At 36.0% G+C, this 22,201-nt stretch overlaps 1 protein-coding gene across 3 annotated transcripts in view; it reads left to right on the top strand.

Annotated features, from left to right (window-relative positions):
• LOC138184230 (trafficking protein particle complex subunit 1) overlaps positions 1-22,201 on the top strand; it is a 147,566-nt gene that overhangs the window by 81,846 nt on the left and 43,519 nt on the right. The window lies entirely within an intron of this gene.

Here is a 22,201-nt window from a genome sequence, read left to right as displayed (position 1 = left end):
TAGTCTCGCTGCTTTTTGTCCTTTGATTTCCGATCGTTCGCATTCAGTTCGATTTTACATTGTTCATGCTGCAGCTTCTTTGGCGTTTAAAAACAAAATTCATCGATACGGATTTTAATACGATGAATTTGATTTTTTATCGTTGCCATGCAATCTGTAAAAGATTCGTTGTAATTCAATTCGTAAGAAGTCTCTTTACTACTAGTATCTTACTACTGCTTCTTAATGTTATATAATACGCACGTCGTAAAAGCTTAAATTCGAATTTCCTCAAAAGCAACTCTTTCCGTGACGTATTTTTCATTCCTTATTGCAACGTACGATTGAACTCGGGTGTAGTGCGCTATTTTATTAATTATAGTAAAGTATCGAACCAAAAATCATATTATCAAATGTCACTGTATAAAAAGTCATTGACAAAGTTAGTCAGTAAAATTACTACAAGATTGAACTTAGAAAAATGAATTATATTTTACGGTAATCATAATATATCATACTAGTTAACGTATCGCTCTAATTATATTACCGTGATTAATAATTAAACTAAAATGTTAAAATTTAACGATATAATTTCTGACGAAAGTTAAATTAATTTTTTAATTAATTTTATTCCGAAATACAACCGCGATATCCTATGAATTATATATGCTAGTTGCGCATGAAGATTTTACTCGTGCACAGAGTGTGAATTACATAATGTATATCGAACCACGTTAACCTCTTACACATATGTATTTGCCGTTATTGCATTTACAATGGATCAGCGTTAACAAAGCGGTCGCTTCGATATTACAATTACGCTAACTCACTGTAATTTATTTGACATCCGGAATTAAAAAGGTTGTCGTACAAAGAAAGGATATTAATATTCAAAGCAAGTGTGTCCTTAAATAATACTGTTCGAAGGTCCGACACTGATATTTTGATAAAATCTAAATTATAAGACCGACATTATAAATGCATTTACGCTCCTTTATGGAAATATCGAACTTTAAAAACGACACGTAAATTAACAACATTCATTATTCTTTCTGCCTCTCTCTGCCTCTCCCTCTCTCTCTCTCTCTCTCTCTCTCTCTCTTGTGTTAAAGCATTAAATGTTTTATGTGTGTTGAAAGTATAATACAGCACATTTATTTGCAAGCCAACGCGGAATTTATTAAGCGCTGTCTGTCTTATAACAGAGTGACTCGGAGAAAGTTACAAGTTTTGAAGAAATTTCGAGAGGTACGAATCAAAATGTTCATCTATGTATACAGGGTATGCCACTAACTCTGCTACGAGACAATATCGCCACTTTAATAGTACGAAAAAATGTGGAAGGTACACGCCGTTTAGTTCGGTTCGTTGATTGTGCGAGACATTGATAACGATTGTAACGGATTTAGTGCGATACCTTGTATAATATGAAGCCAATAAGGAAGAGAGAACATGGATAATTAGATTCTGGATTTTTATGCATTTGCAAAATGCGCAGAATGCACGTAAAATGCAAAAATATATAAAATATCCAAAATCATAGAGTACTCGCTACAATATTTAATAAATAATACACATTTCTGCTTGGATTTCATGTTTATACCTAGTTATTTGTCGAAGGTATCAGGCAGCGATAATGAGGATAAATAGAAATTGGAAGGAAATTTTCAACTTTAAAAAAATGAATATATACGATCTACCTTCGGTCTGCATGCTTGATGCGGTATTTATAAAGCAACGAAGGGGCTATTATAGTTTCATGGTAGAAAAACTTTCTGATTAAAACCTACGATCGCCAACTTCGAAACAGGAACGACTCCAATGTACGTTTCTCTTTCCCCGCATTTTTTCTGTTTTAATTCCACCGTAATATGTTGAAACTATGAACGCGAAGTTGATTTAACTGAAAAAATTACTTTTGGAAGTACATTAAAAAGTTCGATTATAAACTCTTGAAATTGCTGCTTAAACAAGTTGCAACTTATATGTAATTGCTCATAAATTACGTTGAGCATAATTAAACAGTTCAAATCGGACCATTTTAAACCACAAGTATCGTTTAATTGACAAGAATAACGTAGCTAGTAAAATAAGCTTTATCTCCTATTTTCTAACTCTAACCAATGTAATATATCTACAATTTGTTGATTTACATAACAGTACATTATTTAAGCAAATACCGTTACGCATGCTATCCAATATTCGTTAAATATTAATTTGCGCTGACCGCTGTACATACTCTATCAAAGAGATTTACACCACTACAGAATTTACGAAAGATCTCGTCTAACCATCCTATTCATACAATTACATTCTCTGATATAATTTCCACTGTTCCCGTATTCTATGAATTCCCTACTGAGGAACTTTACCAACGAAATTATTCACCTTTGCACAAAAATTGTATTTTGGTCTTCCTTTCCCTTCGCTGTAACGACTCAAATTTAAAAAGTACAAATATATAATTGAAAATTATGCATTCGCTATAGGCCACAAGTATTAGGACATTTACTAGCTACGTGTATCGAAAAACTCTGATAAACTTTATTTTATTAGTATTTTACATTACGCGTATAATAACGAAATGATAAATCTAAAATTTAATCAATTAAAATGTTATATCATCTTAGTATCGGGGTATTCGTAAATAAACACAAGCTACTATTATACATTATCTAATAGAACAGAGAGCAAGGAATAATTTATATGTTTATTGCTATAATATTCTTGAACAAATCCTCTGCGCGGCTACTCAAAGCGTATCAAAGATATTTACGTTGCGGTATTAACGACAAATAAATATCAACTTTAATCCGAAGCGGTTAAATCGCGTATCATCGACTTTAAATTGATCAGCCGCTTTATTACTATGCACTGGGCTTAAAATATTCACCCCGAAACTGATATCAATTATGTAAATATCGTCCAAGGTCTAATATTCAAAATGATCGCTATACGAATACTATCGCTAAAAGATTAACCGTTCATCGGCTGAATAGTGGCAAATTAAGGGAAATATATTTAGATAAATACTGAAATAAAAAATAAGACCGAACAAGATATACGAAGAAGGCAAGTTTTATCATTTTTACGTAGAAACGATGGTTACGAGTCGACGAACGTCAATTTTCGCGGTTGCCGAGTTGCGAGATAAAATTCCTTCGGATTACTTTTTAAATCCTCCTAATCTCAATTTGAAATAAAATTTAATAGGCAGAACGTTCGGTAGATCCGAAGTCGAAGGTTTCCAAGTCGTTCATTCTCATTCAACACATCGATTTGTCGTGTATACGCGAAAAACTGCGGCACACAGTCAGCGAAGAAATTTTGTTACCCCGAAGCAAAGTGCTTGTAAACGGCTTAATCTTCGTACTCTTCTTGATAACGAGCCGTAGAAGAACCTTTTCTATACCGTAATTTTAGAATAATTTTCTGCATTTATGATCAAAATGTATTTTCTGTTAAATTTTTCTCGTTTTCATCACCAAACGTTGCGAACATTTCGGTTCGTTCGTTCAGGGAAGACCTGAAGAACGTGGAGACAGTGCTTCAACGAACTAGGAAGAACACGATAGAATCGCGAAGAACCACAAATACGTCTAATCGTCGTAAAAGTTTCAAATCTAAAATGTTAAACGATGTCCAACTCTCGTTTACTGAAATGACCAGGATATTTCTCTCTTAGCACGCCGTCACGTTCCGGAAGTTTCTCTTCCACAACTTGAAAATTGACTTCTGTCCGGATGAAAAATTGATTTCGCGACGACGACGACGACGGCGACGACGACGACGACGACGCGACGTTGCGTGCACGTATCGCGGACGCGTGTCGTAGTCCGCGCGTAAACCCGCTGTTTCTCCGCTCGATGGAACGTGAATGCACGTGCATCGCTCGTTAACAGCGGCCCGCGCCAGTCCTAAACTCATTTGCATAATTAGCGCGTGTCGGTCGTAGCACAACGCGTGACTGCGAGTGCGGCCACTCGGAATCGAGCGAGATATTATCTCTGATACAAGAGTCGCAACGCGGTCGAGTCCGGTCCGGGTATCACCGGCCATCCGGGCCTCCGCTCCGTGGCAACTCCGCTAACCGCGTGCGCTCCGTTCCTACACCGCCAACTTCAACGACATTTACCAACTTCCGACTGCCTCCAATTGCCTACCGCCATATCGTTCCTACTCGATTCGAGCCGAGCCGAGCCGAGATTAACGACGCGTGGAAACGTTCCGCGATTTTCCTGTCCACGCCACGTGGCTAAATAAACGAATTTTCCATGAACAGGCTGTTTGATTTAATGCCCACCGGCGGATCGCAATTTTCCACTGGTATTTAAGGTATTTCAACGCCGTCAAGGCAACGTCGCAGTTTATTTAATTGCGGTCACTGTAATTTGCCGTGTAATAGATGTCGCTTCGGTTCGAATCTATTTACCGAACCGCCGGTCAATCCGTCCTACCATATTCTATTTGGATTACCGAATATTTCTCCTATTCGTATCTTTGTACGTGTTTAATATAGTCTACCGGTTTCTCGAGAAAGGTTTCCATATTATGAAATAATGGAAGGAAAAAAATAGAAACGTATAATCTCGGCAACCGGAAAATCTACCGACCGTCCGATCCTGCTTTATAGGAATTATTACACTCGCCGGTTTCACGATAATGTTTCCGATGTTCGGCGTCTCTTGGCCTTTTAAAAGCTCCGATATAGACTAATCGATTGAAAATCTTGGGAATCGCAGTCTAAGCAATTTACTAACCCTTCTAATGTTGAACCCGTACGTCGTAGGGGAAATATAAATTGTCAACACATAGAATAATCGTTACGATGAACGAATTTATATGTAATATTTCCTGTTTTTAAATCTACTATGTGTTAGATAACTTTCTTTAAATGTCGCAACACGTCGTCATCTTAATCGTCGGTGGATGGGTTCATTTCGACGAATGGTTGCATTTAAGAAATTTTTATCTGGTCGTTTTCTTTCAATTACCGATACGCACGAATAAGGGGAGCGCGAATTCTGTCCCTCGTTTTGTTCCTCGAAAAAACCTGAACTTCTCTTGACGGAACGATGTTTGTCTTCCCTAAAAACGCCAAGCATCGTTGTGGATGAACTGTTATTATTTTTTCACGAAATATTGAGCGACATCGTTTTCATTTTGGCTGTATCAAAAGAAAATATCTACCAAGTCGCAGAACCTAAAGCTGAAGTCTTCATTGAAGCTACGACGAGGAACCTCTTGATACCTATTGTTGCTGTATGTTTCGAACGGTATCCAATAAATGTCAACTCGTAGAAACATTTTGTCCAGATTGAAGTAACGCAATATTCGGAGGAATATTTGGCTTCTATTCCGATTTTAAAGCGATATTTGTTCCTAGCGTAATATACAAGTATACATAGCGATGTATCGCTGCGCGTTGCTTATTTTTCTTCTATCCTTACCGAATACGAACAACAGCAAATTTTGTTACCGGCAACAAAAGTACGAAGTGACATGGACGAATATCATTGTAAATAACACCCAGCAACATTTTCGAGAAAAAAAAGTTGTTCGTTGTTGCTTCGGCGAGAACCGAGCTTAAGCCCTTTCTAGTCCTTTTCCAGTATTTTTCGTCTTTCTGTACAGTTACGAATTTCATGTCACATCGAAGCTCTGAAGGGAACGCAAGTTGCAACTAAACTCAACACGATATCCCAAATTATGATTCCCTTGGCCGTTCGCTTCATGGCAACCGCATTTACCTCGGCGTTTCCAACCCCTTTCCGCTTCATTCCGCCCCTGTCGCCCGTGCTTGCTTGCTGCTTGTCCTCCGCGACGTGCTCTCACGGACGCAGAGCACCGGTGGACGGGCAATCGTCGGTTATTGATTCACCGTCCAGCGTTACAGTTGACGAGAATTAAAATTATACGCGTGACATTTAAACAATGAAGCCGACGTAAACCGGACTTGCGAGACGGAGCACCTTCTTTGACCCATGACCGCGGTTTAATCAACCCTAGTAGAAAATAGGATTGTCGCAACCCATTGTCTCTCGGTGATTAATCGATAAATACCGAGTATTTAATTAAACGCATATAATCGCTTGCGCGGACATTGCAGCGCGAAGCAATGTCGAACGGATTTTTAAGAACGCTAGGATTTTCGTATATCTAGAATTTGAATGTCTCTTCGTATTATCATTTTTACTTTTTGAATAAATGAACATTTTATCGATCCTAACGATATCTTTTTCTCATTGATTTCATTTAACTTTCTTGAAATTTACTGTTCACCCGTATGCTGGAGAGATAAAAAACATACGAGGGTAAAAAAAAATGTATAGTAAACATCATAAATTATTCGCCACCGGTAGTTCTATTATATAATTTAGATTTATATATAAAAGGTACGTTTGTCCAATGTTGAACTCTCGTCTATTTTCAATCAGAATGAAGAAATAACGACGTTTAAAGTGAAGTAAAGTGAAGTTAAATGACAGTACGATAAGAATATAATACTCGTGCATAAAATTTCGATGATCTTGCTATTATTGGTAGCTTCGATACGGTGAATTATCAGTTACGTTTATTTTTATAACTTTTTTCACAAAATTCATTATTTTTAGATTATCAAACGCTAAAAACGCTTCCAAAATCAATTTTATCGTTATCGACTAATTGAAAGTTAACAACGAACCAAACACAAAAATCACATGATATATGTATAGTTTAGAGCGAAACGGTATTTGTTATTTCAGATATTTCAAGAGAAAAAAAAATATTATCGCGAAATTTTACGCCTCGTATCAACAAAGCGTGAGCCTGACACTTTGAAAAGAGTCGCATTTCAAAATCGATCGATAGTATAACTGAAACGTTTTAAATTAGTCGAAGCAAACGTCGAGCTGGAGCTCTATGTCGATTTTACGATTTATGGCTATTCAGTTTTTTCTCCGAATGTCATTCATTATCGCTGAAATGTTGGCGATTCAGTATGAAAGTAATATTTACCATTTTTGAGCATCGAACGTAGTATAAAAACCGGTGAAAATACTTGAAATGTTTTGCACTGTCTGTACTCTTTTCCTTTTTCTCCCCCATTTTTTAACTATTGATTTTCTTAGTAATGAGAACGTGGAAAGAGCGGGACGTTGTGCTTCAACGTCTGACGCGATTAAAGCTCGTTGTCCGCAGGGAAATTAAGCATCTGCGTCGCGTAGAAGATTTCCTTGGTAAAAACAACAACTCTTTTCTTTTGTTTCAAAGTGGGAGGTTACAGGTCAACCACGATAACCTCGATCTCTCTGTCCAATTTATTAAATCACAAAAAATTTCAAATTCATGTCGCATGTCGTGCGCGAAGATTTATTCGGAATCGGTTGATTAAAAAATCGTGTATTTGGAATTTAATTTTATAATGTTTCAATCGAACCTTGCCAATGAAAAGATCCACAATAAAAAACGAGGCAAAATTAAGTTCTCCTGATGGTATTACTACCGCTACTAATAAAAATAACATACCCAGGCACTCGATCCTTTTGAATCGTCGTATCTGCACTCCAGAGACGATCTTAGTCGCTGGCTTCCCTTGGTATAGAGGTCACCTAGGAGAAACGATGAAGCTTTCTGACTGTAGATAGTTCTAAGTGCCAGTCAGGCCAGTAAACCTCCAAGATCTTTGATCTTGCGGCTATCAGTTGGTGGCACCGTAGAATTAGGTAGAGAGGATTCTCTGCTCCTCTCTGTGTCTGGTTCATATGGGTCCATTGTTGATGCTCAATTGCATCAATTACATCGATTGCATCACTATACCAGAAGGAGGCTCAAATGTCCTATCGCCAATTTCACAAGTAGACGCAATTGTATCTTGCCTCGATACGTCATGGTTGTTATGGTACTACCATATCGCTACAGGATTCTTATATGCCTCGTGTCCGACGCAAGACTTCAGAACTCAGCAAGGACATGTCCCATTGGTTAAAATGCCAATGGAACATTTGGAACGAAGCTCCTAAATGCTCCTCTTCGAGACAGTTAGTTTGCTCCATCGTTTTGAACGACACAAACATGACCTGGACTCGTATGTTAGAAACTATGAACTCGCTCCTTCGTTTTCAAGAACGACCTGGTACCAGAATGACCAGAAGATACAGTTTGTCACTAACTTGAATTCTATCAGATTGCGGAGAACTCTAAACATGGCCCAACTAACGCAACAAATGTAGGTGTGTTTGCTCTCGTAGCTCCTGTTCAAGTTTACCTTAACACGGATTCAAATTGCAAATATGTCTATCTGAGAGACTGATACGCGACGATCCAGGCCAAGTGTTAGCCTTAAACTCGGATTCTCACCTTACATTCCGGCCCCAGTTTTCAGAGTCTTAGAATATAAGAATAGAAGAAGCCATCTGTGTGCCAGATAGTCTCTCCGGAGAGAATATTTTATTTTGATCCCTTCTCTAGGTTTCTTTATCTAGCGTAGGATCTGCAGCTTATGCCAGAAGAAGTAGTATGTCAGCTTACAACTGTCTCCACCGCAGATTAAGATCCCGTGTGAAATCTTCAGCTCCCATAGGATTGCGATGTGACAACCCGCCGACTATTTCCACTTTCCAGCGAAAGGTAGGTGAAGGGCCATGTCCATCCAACTACCGTGAAACGTGGAGGAGTCTCGGATTTAATTTTTAACCTGTTAAAATAATTTTTAAAAACTATCATTGAAGAAAAAAATCGTTTCGCATTTATTGTAACATCTAAAAGTTCATCGTGTCCTTTTCCGTATTAAGAAAAGTATACATTCATTTTCTACAGAGTTGAAGATACCTTAAACCCTTATTAAGAGAAATATTATTAGTATAAATTAATATATACGTACTATGGGAACGGTACCTTAATATTTGGATATCGTAGTATTTTTTAGTTTATTGACTTGTCTTCGCAAGTTATTGAAATGTGTGTGACTGACCGTTCAGTAGTTCTTTATTATGTCAAACTTCTTATACATCATTTATTTTGCAAGTGTAATATTTTATTATGCAACGAATTTTATATATGACTATAAAAATGTTCAAACACTTTATACGAATTTTATATATAATTGCTTAAATCAAATGCAAGCTTAACATCTCGTTGGATAACGTATCTACGATTGCGTGTCTCAAACAAGTTAGAATATTGTTTCGTACTTCTTTGGACATATTACAGTTTTTCCTCTTTATCGTTTCAACAATTACAAATGTTATAATCATATATCTCTTACTTCAAGATAAGTCTAAGTTATTCTACGCAGATACTTCATTAAATGTATTAACTAATGAGTTACTTGCCACGTTCACCTCACCACAATCGGCTGTACATTAATTAATTTAACGTTGAAGATATGGAAGCTACGAACCTCTAACGTATTTGCTACACGCGTCCAAAAATTCAATTTTGTACGCCAAAGCTAGTTTAAGACCAAGTTCGTGCTTGTTTGCGAACTTTCTGACGTAAATATTTTTGCATTTTATCGAATCGTATTCCAGGTGCGTAATAAAAAGAAAAAGTCAAATTTTTCGTTCGATGCTGAATCGTATAACAAAGGACCAAAAATGACAGTTAGCCTGACATCGTAAATTTACTCTCCGTCGTGAATAAGTTGTAGAAAATTAATTTGCCTGGCTACCGGTGCGAAAATCACGCACCACTGTAGCGAACTTAGAATTTACAACCCCGAGGAAGAAGAATTTCACGTTGTTCGACCGCGACCCAACAATAAATACCTATCCTGCTACTCGTTTTACGACGATGCGATTTGCATAGAACGTAACTCGTTGTAAAACGAGATCTTACTGCAGTTTCTGGTTCGTACTCTATGTCTAATTTCATTTCACGCACCGAACATTGTAACACTCTATTATACATCGACCTGTTTATTACGAGTCGGTTTTCTAACTTATCGTGCATCGATTATTCAATGAATAGATCATATGACGATTTGCACTTGATTTAAAGTCATTACAAAATATAATAATGAAAACAAAATCAAACTTCTGATGAAAATTAGAGAAAAGGATAATTATAGTTACGATGATTCTACTAGTAACAGAATACTGTACATTTTTTGTCTCTTAATCGCTACCAATTCCTAAAAACGATTAATTTACGCGATATAAAAATAGCAGAGCAAATCCTTTTGCTTGGTGAACGAAGACTGTTGTTAAATTAGCTAATACGCAGACAAATATCCGCAAATGTTTGGAACATAGACAGTCGGAACTCAAGGAGGGTCTAAATTAATGCGCGCATCAAATTCTCCTGCTTTGCACGTAAATAAATCACTTGAGCTAATGTCGCTATTAGAGTACACTTATGAGCATTAGGGATCATCTTCTCGAAGTACGGGAAACTTCTCGTCTCTGTTCACGAGTCGACATTCTCTGAAGGCTCCTTCTCTCCTAAACCGGCTGTCGGAGGTCTTGATTGAAACATCTTCAAAACTAACCCCTTCGAAGGAAGGAAACTAGTGCCGGATGTCAAAATGAGGGGCAAATTACGCATGAAGGATGGATGGAGGCGAGACCTCCGAGGATTGTTTCAAAATTGATCGAAGGAAGTCAGTGACAAGTAAATCTATTTAACGTATCAATTGCCCTTACGTGTCATCGTTCATTGTTTATTAACCGATTCTGTAGAGCTTCGTTTCTCCTCTAAGAAGAATTATTAAGGAAATGAACTGATGTCTTTGACTGAATATCTAAGAAATGTGATCGCGTATCTTTTCAAATTTTTTCATTTAAATATCTAATAGATTTTAATGTTTTTTAACAGTTTGTACTTACATTGTAGTGAGAATTCGACTATTTCGTTTGCATTAAATTAAATAAATTCGTTTACGACGAAGTATGCCATTTTCATTATTATTATTGTTTTTATTATCTTGTTTTACTTATACCTTTTATAAGAGTCGAAATAGGAAATGAACATAATCGTAATGTAGAATTACGATCTATCGAATTTGTTTATCCAAAACGTTTGTATCTACCCTGTATGCAGACTTGCGTTTTAAAAACACGAATAGTAGAAAATTGATAACATTTAAAGGGAAGAATGGAACTTCTTCAAACCTAATATTTGGAGGACTATATATGCTAGCAAATAACGTACAAACTATACATATTCATTTCGTATAAGGTTGCGAGAATGGAATAATAAGCAAACGATCGGAAGAGATGAGAATTTAGAATTAAACAGCATTCTATTAGAATAGAATTATCACAGAGACATTCGCTACGACTTTTGTATATAAAACTAAGCAAATACTTGCAAAGTAGTACATAAATCTATTCTCAAGAGTGCCTAACATAAAGAGGATTCCAAGTTTTGTCTTGCACTCGTGGGACCTCCTGCCTCGACGCACAATAAAGGCTTTGACTTTAACCTTTGGATCGCCCATCTTGGTTGAAACCAGGTTTTCTACGTTGTTACTTACTGCGATTCATATCTATCTTATATAAAATTTCTATAATTCGTATCTGTATCAAAATATCGATAGAACTCTTTTTGAAAATAGAAACTATATCTTTTTCCCGAAAATAGATTCTGAAATCGGTCGAAACTTATCGAACAACCGATATAACGAAAATCTTCACACATTATTTTTATTCAATAAAATCGATAAAGTGTACATGAATGTAAATCATTTATTTTTGTCATAAAAATAGCGTGTATATTCCACTTTTTCTTAACGAGGAAAAAGTTAATAAAGAAATTAGCTTCAGATTCGGATATTGAAAATCTTCTACAATCAGAGTTTTAAACGTCTACAACAATTAACACTTTTATCCGAAGTTTGCTTACGACAATTTATCGATTTCCGCTTGCTAATTCGTCGATTTTCGTGAGAGAATAAGGAAGACGGTTCTTTAACAGAAATTCGCAGGAATTGGAAAAAAGTCGGTCATTGATTTTCAATCGTATAACTCATTAGTCGCGAAACTTTTTTATACGTATTTTACGACATAATTTTTCTAAAGGTCGTACCTATTTTATTTGAGTTGACTAATAAAACTTAAACTTAGAGAGAGAAAGAGAACATTCAGCAGTAACTAACAGAAAGTTGAAGACACTCGAGCAATGAAATTTAACACCGCTTTATGTTAAAATTACCAACGATTACTTTCTAACGTCAGAATTTAGCGCTCTTACGGTAGCGTAGCTATATATTTTACCCAGAACTCAACCAATTATCGTGTACGTTTTAATACGTCACGTTCAATCGATTAAATATTTACAATTAATTAATCAAATTATCTTCGAGTACTAGTTTATGCGAAAATTATTGCCGACGCGTTGAAAAGGTTTTTATCTAACCTATTGTTGCCTCGTACTATAAAGACCTTAATTTCGGTATCTAACCCGTTAAAAAAGCAACTACCGATTTGTCCCTAAAATAAAACCGCGATGAGGATATCATATTCATTTATATAATTAACACAGTGAAATTATAGCGAAATAGTGGTCACGAGAAACGAAATTTGCATTTATTTCTGATACCGTGGAACGTTAATAAATGTAACACTAAATGCCAGAGTTTGATTTAGTTTTATTAGACGCATTAATTAATAAACAATCTTGAGCAAATATCATTATAATGGAACAGCATTTTAATATTCAACTAGTATTTCCATCACATGCAACGCAACAAAATGGTTTCGTAGTTTAACGATCACTCACTGTAATTGCCATACAAATTAACTTGTTTGCAGCGTGAGGAGTCGGCGAGTTTATAGGGATTATTAAAATCCATTAATAGTTAAATTAGCGTGTTGTCATAGAAAAAGCAATTATAAGTCACTAAATTCAAATGCTATGAGATAATGACATACCTAACAATTTATTACCGATGATCAATTTGTGACAGATTCACAACTATCGAATAACGCCATTTGCTTTCGCTGAGATTAAAATTCACGATGAAAGAGATAACAATCGTTGTTGAATACATCGTATCCAGTGGACAATTTGATCGAAACACGAACAACGCGGAATGACAGGTAACATTGTGTGAGAAATCGAAGAAATGGCAGATACAACACGCCTTATGCCGGCAACTTCTATTTCTGTTAACTTTTTGTCACGTAATTCCTATGAAACTGAAAAAACTTCGAAAAACTGCGAATTTCTACGAAACTTTCTCTATTTTTTAATTAATTCAAAAATACCGACGATCATATGACAATTGCTTTGCAGCATGTTTAAGTACATTTGTCGATAGAAATAAATTTGTAAAAGTCATATTTTTATTTGCATAAATTCATAAATAAAGAGTAACATACGTACATAGCGAGTAAATTGTTCATTTTACATTCTATTAACGAAACAACATACGCGATACCGGATCCTTCGTAACTCAGCATGTAATACTATGTCTTCTTTAAATCTCGAAATCTACACACCGCAAATATTTCCAATCGATCTCCGTCCGATTCATTTTTCCGAAAGTACTCAGCCTTATTCAAACATTTCCAACAAATACCCCGGGCGACCATATTCAATTCCACCACGAATCGCGTTCAAAATTGCTACCTCCAGCTTCTTTACACAGTACATTTTTCACCGGTGCACTTGATTATCTTTCATTTCTTATCTAGCCGAAATTACCAACGGGTAAATGTACATGTATGTATACTTTTATTACTGTAGTAAAAATATTGTCCTCTATTCGGAAAGAGAAACAAGACATTAACTAAACCAAACCAAGCCAAACCGGGCAAAGTAAAACGAAAAGGAAAAGGAAAAATAAAAGCTGGAAGTGAAGTGTACCTGGCGGCTAGCTAGTGTCTACACAATAACCAGTGGAAACGTACCTACGTACGTGTACGGGGCCACGAGCAACGCTTTCATGAATTTCATTCGCCGCTCCGTCACGCTGCTGGCTCCCATTCCGGCCAAAAATTTCCGGAGAGGCGATGCGAGAGACCAGGGGAATGCAAATTCAGCGACAACTTTAATAGCCCGGATTATAAAATAGATCCAAATTCAAATTCGCACGCGTGCGTAACCCCAGTTGCAAATTTAAATCTTCCATTATGCCCGCGTTCGCAGGCGAAAGAGGCACGGTAAGCTTGTTACTGTTGCCCGATGGGAGAGTTAAAAGAGGTGGCGAGCCAACATACACGGGCAAACACTCACAAACCTTACACTACCGCTTAAACGTATATGGACACATGCTCTCTTTCGACACGGTGTAATGTAGTCACAAAAACACAGGCGGAAACGCCCAAAAAGATTTAGAATGTTACGATGTGATAATATTATATCGTTAAGAGTTACTCGGCGTAAAAGAATTGAAATTTATAAATGAAACGTAAAATTATGGCGTAGCTTTCCCGTTTCAGCAGCTTATCGATGTATGGATAAAATAGACAAGATTTTACCCAATTGCTAATATGGGACTATCGTGAGTGATTCTAACGATAATATCTAAAATATGTTAACGCTTCGACGAATCTTGTATTTAATTGTAATATGCTGTGGATAAGGTGTATACATAGCTTTATATATATATATAGCTTTTCATTTTACAAATATACGGTAAATATCGCTTTTCGTCGCTAGTTTGCCATTAATTCATATAGTTTTATATTACATAAACAGAGAGGGAGTTAGAAGAAGGAAGAGAAAAGGAAATCTCTCTCGAAAAAGGTGAAAGCCACGGTAACGAGTGTGCAGTGTACATAATAAATGGAAATAATAAATTTCGAATCGTCCTTTGAGACAGGCGCATGGAATTTCGTAGAAATTCCGGTTAATTGCTGTACTGGTCGGTTAATGGAAGAGTGGCTTGGAACAACGTCAGCTAAGCTACAATTAGCCCCAGATTCGAAAATGACGCAGAGAATGGGAGGTTTCGTTGTGAACTAAAATGCCGTATTTCGCGGATCAAAGGAGCCAACGTTAATGTCAGACGACGCGACCATTTTCATCGGCCCTTGCCAACAGCCACATTCTACGGGAGAAGCGAACATCTCGCGCCATTTACGTTTAATTAAAGAGCGCGAAACGTGTGATTCCACCTACCCCTGTTCGACGAAGAACCGCAAAATATTGTGTACTTTGCGCATGACGAAGTATATTCCCTCCTATATTCATATTTTATATATGTTACTTTCTAAAACGACGTAAATTCACAAACGCCGCGGACACGAACGTTCAAATTGGTGGAGTCTGTAGGAAGTAAAACGAAATATTTTGCATAATTCATATGTTTGAAGTAAATTTGGTTGAAGCGGACGTACGTTGTTGTAAAACCGTTTGTTTGATATATTTTATTTAAAGGACAACTTAAATAATATATATGCATTGATTAATTAACGAAGAAAAAAAGTATGAAGGTTCTTTGTAATTTATGACGAAGATCTTTCAGTAATAATCGTTTTCTTCGACGTTTCCTTTCACATTCATGGTTATTCCTAATTGTAAGACCGATTTACATATTTTATAATTTATTTTATAATTTTACGATTTTTATGATCCACAAAAATAATTTTCAAAATGGAAACAAACAGTATTTGTAATCATTCTTCGTGTAATATACAATGATTATCAAAAAATTCAATTTTTCGATTCAATTTTTTTCGATTTTGCCTTATTCACAAGCGACTAAAAACTAATTAATTTTATGCATTACATTTTTCGAACAGATTATTTAAAATATCTTTTATTTTATTCGTTTAATACAATGCTTCGTACATTGATCGCATTATTCATGTACTAATTAGGTATAATTTTCAAAACAGTGTATCAAACTGTGTATCGCATTAATAAGATATTATCGTTGTTGTCGTTATTATTATTATTACTACTACTACTATCACTATTATTATCATTATTATTATTATCATCATCGTTACAACGCATTTCAAAGTATGCGCTACAAAATTATTTCGTACTATATTAATCTGACGCGAAATGTTACAAAGCACGAACTCGATCCATTGTGCAAGCCGTACAGATAAAGTTTCGTTGACGTTCAAAATAATTTTCCTTTTATTATACTTGCATTACATTTCCGTTGCTCCGTCGTACAAAAATCTCGCGTCTACGTCGCGAATCGCGATATTACTCGCACAGAGCAACTGCTTTTCTAGTCGGTAATTTTTATTCTTTCGCTTTTGAAACGTGTTTGCGATATAAAACGAGGCCGAGGTTTTCGACCTTCCGCGAACCGCAACCATAGAAATTCACAGAAGTTTTCGGCCACGTAATACCTAAAATTTTAGGAATTCTGCGACTTCTCTAGAGTCGTCTCTTCCTTTAAAAATATTGTGGCTTCATAAATGTGCAACGGACAAACAACGAGTCTTCCGTGAAGAATCTCCGAGAAGATAATACATATACCTATGTATCTTATTTATATATATATATATATATATATATATATGTATAGATAAAACGGAAATAACCTACGTTTTAAGAACAAACGTATTTTTGTCTTCACCGTATGACCGTGCACAAGACACAGGCAAAACGACGAATCGGACTGTCCGTTATAATAAATACTACAGAATCTGGACATTTTCTCGTGCAAAAATATCGCTATACTGGTCAAAGTAGAGAGTCTGATCGAGTTTGAATTATAAACGTCTATACGCTATACTCTATACGCAAAACACATACGTATCGACTTTCATGTGACTTCGTTATTATTTTCCGTAAAGAAAAATATTCGTTGCACGTTTAGTTAGCTCTTTTGAAGGATTTATTTTTTCCGTATTTATTAGAAAGTTTTTATATTACGAAGAATCTCTGCGTAAATCTCAAATATGCCAACGATTTCTAACATATACAAATAACCACACGACATCTCTTTCGAATTACTGATCAAAACTTGACAAATTTTCTCGACATGCGACGAAACCAATCTTACGGAGTCAGGTGAAATCACCACCTGATTTCGACGGAGTAATTCTCGTCCGACGGTTTTCCTTCGTTTACCAACGCAAGTAGATTCAAGTTCAATTAACGGCAAACCGCGACTACGATCCACACCGCGAACGCAGTGCGAAAAGAGCGAACGAACGAGTACACGAGCAAACTAACGAGAATTAAAGACTAATTGCGAGCGCTAACCCACCTGAGAAATGTCTCGAATAAATGAATCGTTTTCTAATTATTTTTGCCTATGGCCGGCGCCGCCATTTACTCTCTCGATTCCAGCGGGCAACCGCTTCTCTTTGTCCTGTGGCACGGATATCCCCTTTTTATTCTCTTTTTGCAGTCTTGTCTTCCTTCTTCTTCTCGAATCCTCTTCTTTAACGCTGTCGACATTTTATAGGTACAATATCTTTTACCGTGGAACGTACATTATCCTCCATAGGTATATGGACATTTTGGTCGATTTTTATCAACAACACTTTACTAAGGACTACTACAAATTTACACGAACACAGAGTAATATTCAACGAGAAAAATTAATCTAACCCTTTATAATTAACTAACATATAGTTATAGTAATTATAATTAACTCGTACAAACCTTTATATCGATTCAAAACCTAAACTCAATTCGAAAGATCCTCTTCTGTCTTATCTGTAACGTGACCAGATGAACTGAGTTTAACGAACGTTAAAATTAAAAAGATCTTGCATTATAGGCGCCAATCTTTTTATTCCATACACTGCTTCCGATAAATTTCTTCTACTTTCTATATATATTTTCAGATACGTTTCATATTTCACCAACATTTAATAAGTTTTACCATATGCCGTGTCCTGTTACGGCGTTAATAATATCTTAAAATGTTTTGTACATGTAAGAGGAGTGTTCTAATACTTCAGTGAGCCGCTGCGTGTTTCAGCTTATTTCCTTAGACACGTGGCACGGTATAAATACGAGAGGAGGAGTTACTTAAACGCTGCTCCTTCAGATAGAAAGAGAGAGCGAAAAAGCTTTGTCTTAACAAAGAACATCCGTTGTCGTGATTATCGAATAAAAGAGCTGCTAGTTCATAGATAACTGCAGGCAACGAACGAAATTAATTAACGACGCGTGTATCTAAGACACGATACAACCAGCGACTTAGTCTGTGCGTTGCACACGTACTCTAGGAGCAACAACGCCACCAGCAACACGGACTGGCCAACGTTATCGGTGTTGTTACCTAATTTCGTGGCGTACGCCGCGTTATACCTGCGTCAGACTACTTCCTTCGGTATAAATTTTCCTTTAAGTCGTTATAAACTAGCCACAGTGATTGCTTCGTTATCGTGAAGAGATTATGCCCCACGGCATTTCTTTTCTTACCTTCCAGTCATCCGATTGTCCTTATTCCGGTTCCTTCTTTAATACCTCTTTTCTTCAGCTTCCTATTCTTCTTTTTTCTCCTTCCTCTTACTCTTTTCCTCTATCTTTTACGGTCTTGTTTATATCGCGTTTGTTGGAATTGAACGAATTTATTAGGGAAATTAATAGAACACTGTTTTACTTCTGTTTAGTGTATTTAGTAATACAAAGTATTTTTTGATAGGATGTCATTTATATCGAAGAGACGGATCAATCGTGTAAAATAGAATTCTGAATATGAAAATAAAGGTAGGGGATTAGAAATAAAAGTAAAAGTAGCAGCCATTTTCCAATAACCTGAGTAAACTGACAAAAATCAATTCAAAGTCAGTTAAAATCAAATCATTTTTCCGTTTTCAAAGTAAAGCAATACTTAGTAAGCATTCAGAAATATTTAAAATTAGCATTTAGAAATATTTAAAATTTTGCTTTATACAAGTTTGATCCCTTTTAAAAACAAAAATTTGCTAATTAATCTGCAAATTTTACTTCCACAAGATTTATACACCTGCAAGGCACTTGGAACGATTAAAGTTGTGTATCATCTTTCCTTAAAAGTTTTTTAACAGCAAATTTTATTATGTTCTTAAATGTACAAAATATATTTGTTACTTACCTCTTGTATTTCAAAATCTTCATTACGTTCGTACGTTTTTTCATTTATAGATTCATACGTTTTAGATGAACGTCGAATTATTAAAAGTTTCTATTTTTGAACATCGAAAAGCGATTGAAGCGTTGCGGAATGATTCGAACATTGAAGTAGGACACATATGGTAGGCAGTAGAGGCGTGGTCTGGTTTTCCCGAAATTAGGAACAGGTGCAATATTTCAATATTGGATGCATGCGTTTCTCACGCTACATGATCACGCGCAAAATCGCGCGTTTGATGTTTTGTGTATTAGATGAAAAATGCTTTTCATCTTTCTATACTTTTCTGTAAATTGTATAAGAACTCTGTCCAGATAATTCCCTTTTAATCCGAAAAATACAATTTTGACGAAATTGTTAAATTAGTGGCTGAATTTTAGATGGATGAACAGTTCTTTTTCAGCCTTGCGGTCTTAAAGTAGGACTCGCGTTACAATTTCTGAAAATCTCTCGATATTGCATATTACTTATTATTATAAACATCTACAGTTATTATCAGCAACACTCTTTCCAAGTTCTACCATCGTCCTTGCTTCTTGACTCTCTGGTTTTCTGCAATTGTGGTTGATTTTTAATACTAATAATACTAATAAAAAGATTGGAACTCACGTGCAAATAGATTTATAACGCGTCACAGATGATAACCAAGAGTTATCGTTGATTAATATCGAATGACTATGTATTTACTTTCTTAAGAAACATTCATATAATAAGCGAAATGTCCTCGTCTTCGAATTAAGCGATAACGAGAATAATATATGGTCTTGATAGAGGTATCAGCTGCGTTCCAAGTCAAATAATTTGATAAGCATTATGCGCTGGTATCGAAACAGCTTATGGTATTAAATTTTTCACAGTCTCAAAATACGCAATTGGTGAACACGATTATTTGAACTTAGTTTCTCTCTGCTATCTTTATCTCAACTTTAAACAATTTGCATGGCAGATGAATAGTTAAGCAAACGTGGCAATCATTATTCTTCTAGCTAATTAAAGTAGCGATTGAATTTAGTAGAATCATGGGGAAATCATAAAAAATTTCAACCGACGATATCATCCAAATTTGAAGCGTCAAGCTGTTATATACAATTTTAATACAAATATCTTGATTCGAAATTTTGCAGTATAGTGTTTATTAGAAGTCTAATTTTTTGTTGGCTTTGATAATCAGATTATACATTTTAAGATAAGTTCAAGATAAGACTAAACATTTTAAGACGAAGGTAAATGTTCGTTTATAAATAAACAATTTAATTTGCGATTTATCATTTATTATACCTATTATTGATATGAGAGAACATCTAGGACAGACAGGTATACCGCAATAACGCTAAAATATTAATTAACATGTCAAATTAGAAATGCTTTTGACTGATTGACATTAATACATTAACAATAAACTGTCAATTCCGGTTATTACTGAAATTGGCAGGTACTTATTGTACCGATAGAAAAGTGATTATGCACGATGAGTGCAATAGATAGATTTCCCAATTATATTATTATATAGTCAGTGATTATAATTCACTAAATATAAACTAATATATACAATGTTTATTTAAGATTATTATAATTATGTACAGATTATGTAGAAATAAAGATACATATCGGTCTTATCGTTAGTTACGTAGTACTTAATGTAATGCGTATAAAATTAACACAGCCTCGATCGGATTAGTACCTCGGATATCTCTTATTGCAGGAATTACCTGAATACTAGCAATATCTTTTTCGAATAATAGACAATCAAGGAAACATAATATTGGATATTTTAGATATTTCATATATTTTTGCATTTTACGTATATTCTGCGCATTTGTTCATCTCTAAATTCCTCATAAATTCATAAAAGCGCCATTACTTTTCTTACTGCAACGAACCAAGGAACAGATTTCTTATAACAGAATCGATCCGTTCAAAATTTGTCTCCCAAATACCCGCGTCTAGCATATACGAAGCGTCTACGGATCCTGTGAAACGCGCAGCCGACGAAACGCGTCGGGCTTATAAAAATTCATGGGAAGGATAATTCAGGGATCGAGAGGCAATTTTACGGGTTCATATTCGTAGGAAAAAAGTCGCCGTTGCTGCGGGGTTGAACCGGTGAGGCACGCGTTGTGAATCGGGGCGGTGATCGAGCGAAATTCTCATTAACGCACCGTTGCAAGCCGCACGCTCTCGCCGTCCCGACATTCCCCATAAGACGGAGTACAAGCGGTCGAGACGGCCACACGATATTGCCACGCCGCGCGGAGGACACGGAATTCCTTGTACCGGAGATGTTCCATCGCATTAATTAGGAGGGAACACGGGACGAATGCGAGCGACATTCGCCACTTTTCCACCGGCGTGACCGGTGATCATAACGCGACACCACTATTGTACGTCGTCCCTTCGTGCACACTACCGCACACGCTCGGATGCAACCGATGTAGCAGACCGTGCTTTATTACAAGACCACGTATAGTTGTATACAGTATAGAGTAACTTCGCCGCTTCGATTACACGAGCCGAATCATGCAATTGAAGTCGATCTCGTATTCCGTTCACTCGAGTATCGGGGACTAAACAAGTCAATTTTCAAAGTATCACGTACTGCGAAAAAGAGGCTAGAAAACTGTGATTTTGATACAGTGCATAAACTAAGATTGATAGTTTTATATTTGGTCGGTCGATATTGTGATGATAATTTTAAAAAGGATGTCGTAAACTGTAAGTATTTCACGCTATAAATATCTTCAATAATCATACTAGAAATGCTACAATTATACTCGAACGATTGTACAGAATCGTGCATATATATCCAAGTGCAAATAGATGAGATAAAGATAAGGAAATACGTTTCTCGACTTCTTCGCGGTTTTACTCGCCATCTATTTCGTTTCTACTTCGATTTTCCAGAATTGTTGCGTTCTTACGTTTTTCCAGCTGCCCATTTGTCTCGTAAATTAAACGCTTAATGCGCACGCACCCTGATTTATATAAACAGTGTAGTTTTATTCTGATCTATCGCTTATAGTACGTATCAACGATTTGTGATACCGTAGTGTTATAAAGATATAAGTTTATTCTCATTATTGAAAAGAAGATGAAAACGGGAAAGGTAAGGTCGAATTTTGTATTCGAAGTCTGCCATTTTTAGATTCGTAACGTTACTGGCCAGATTATTTCTTTTCTCTTTGCGTGTCTGTTATCACGCTTGTTTCAATTACTCGTTTCTAAGCTAAATAACAAATGAGTATAAATTAAAATCAATCT

Source organism: Bombus flavifrons, chromosome 10 (genome assembly GCF_040668555.2).
Source record: "Bombus flavifrons isolate JBK064 chromosome 10, iyBomFlav1_principal, whole genome shotgun sequence".
Taxonomy (NCBI): Eukaryota; Metazoa; Arthropoda; class Insecta; order Hymenoptera; family Apidae; genus Bombus; species Bombus flavifrons.
This window is presented reverse-complemented; position numbering and strand designations above follow the sequence as displayed.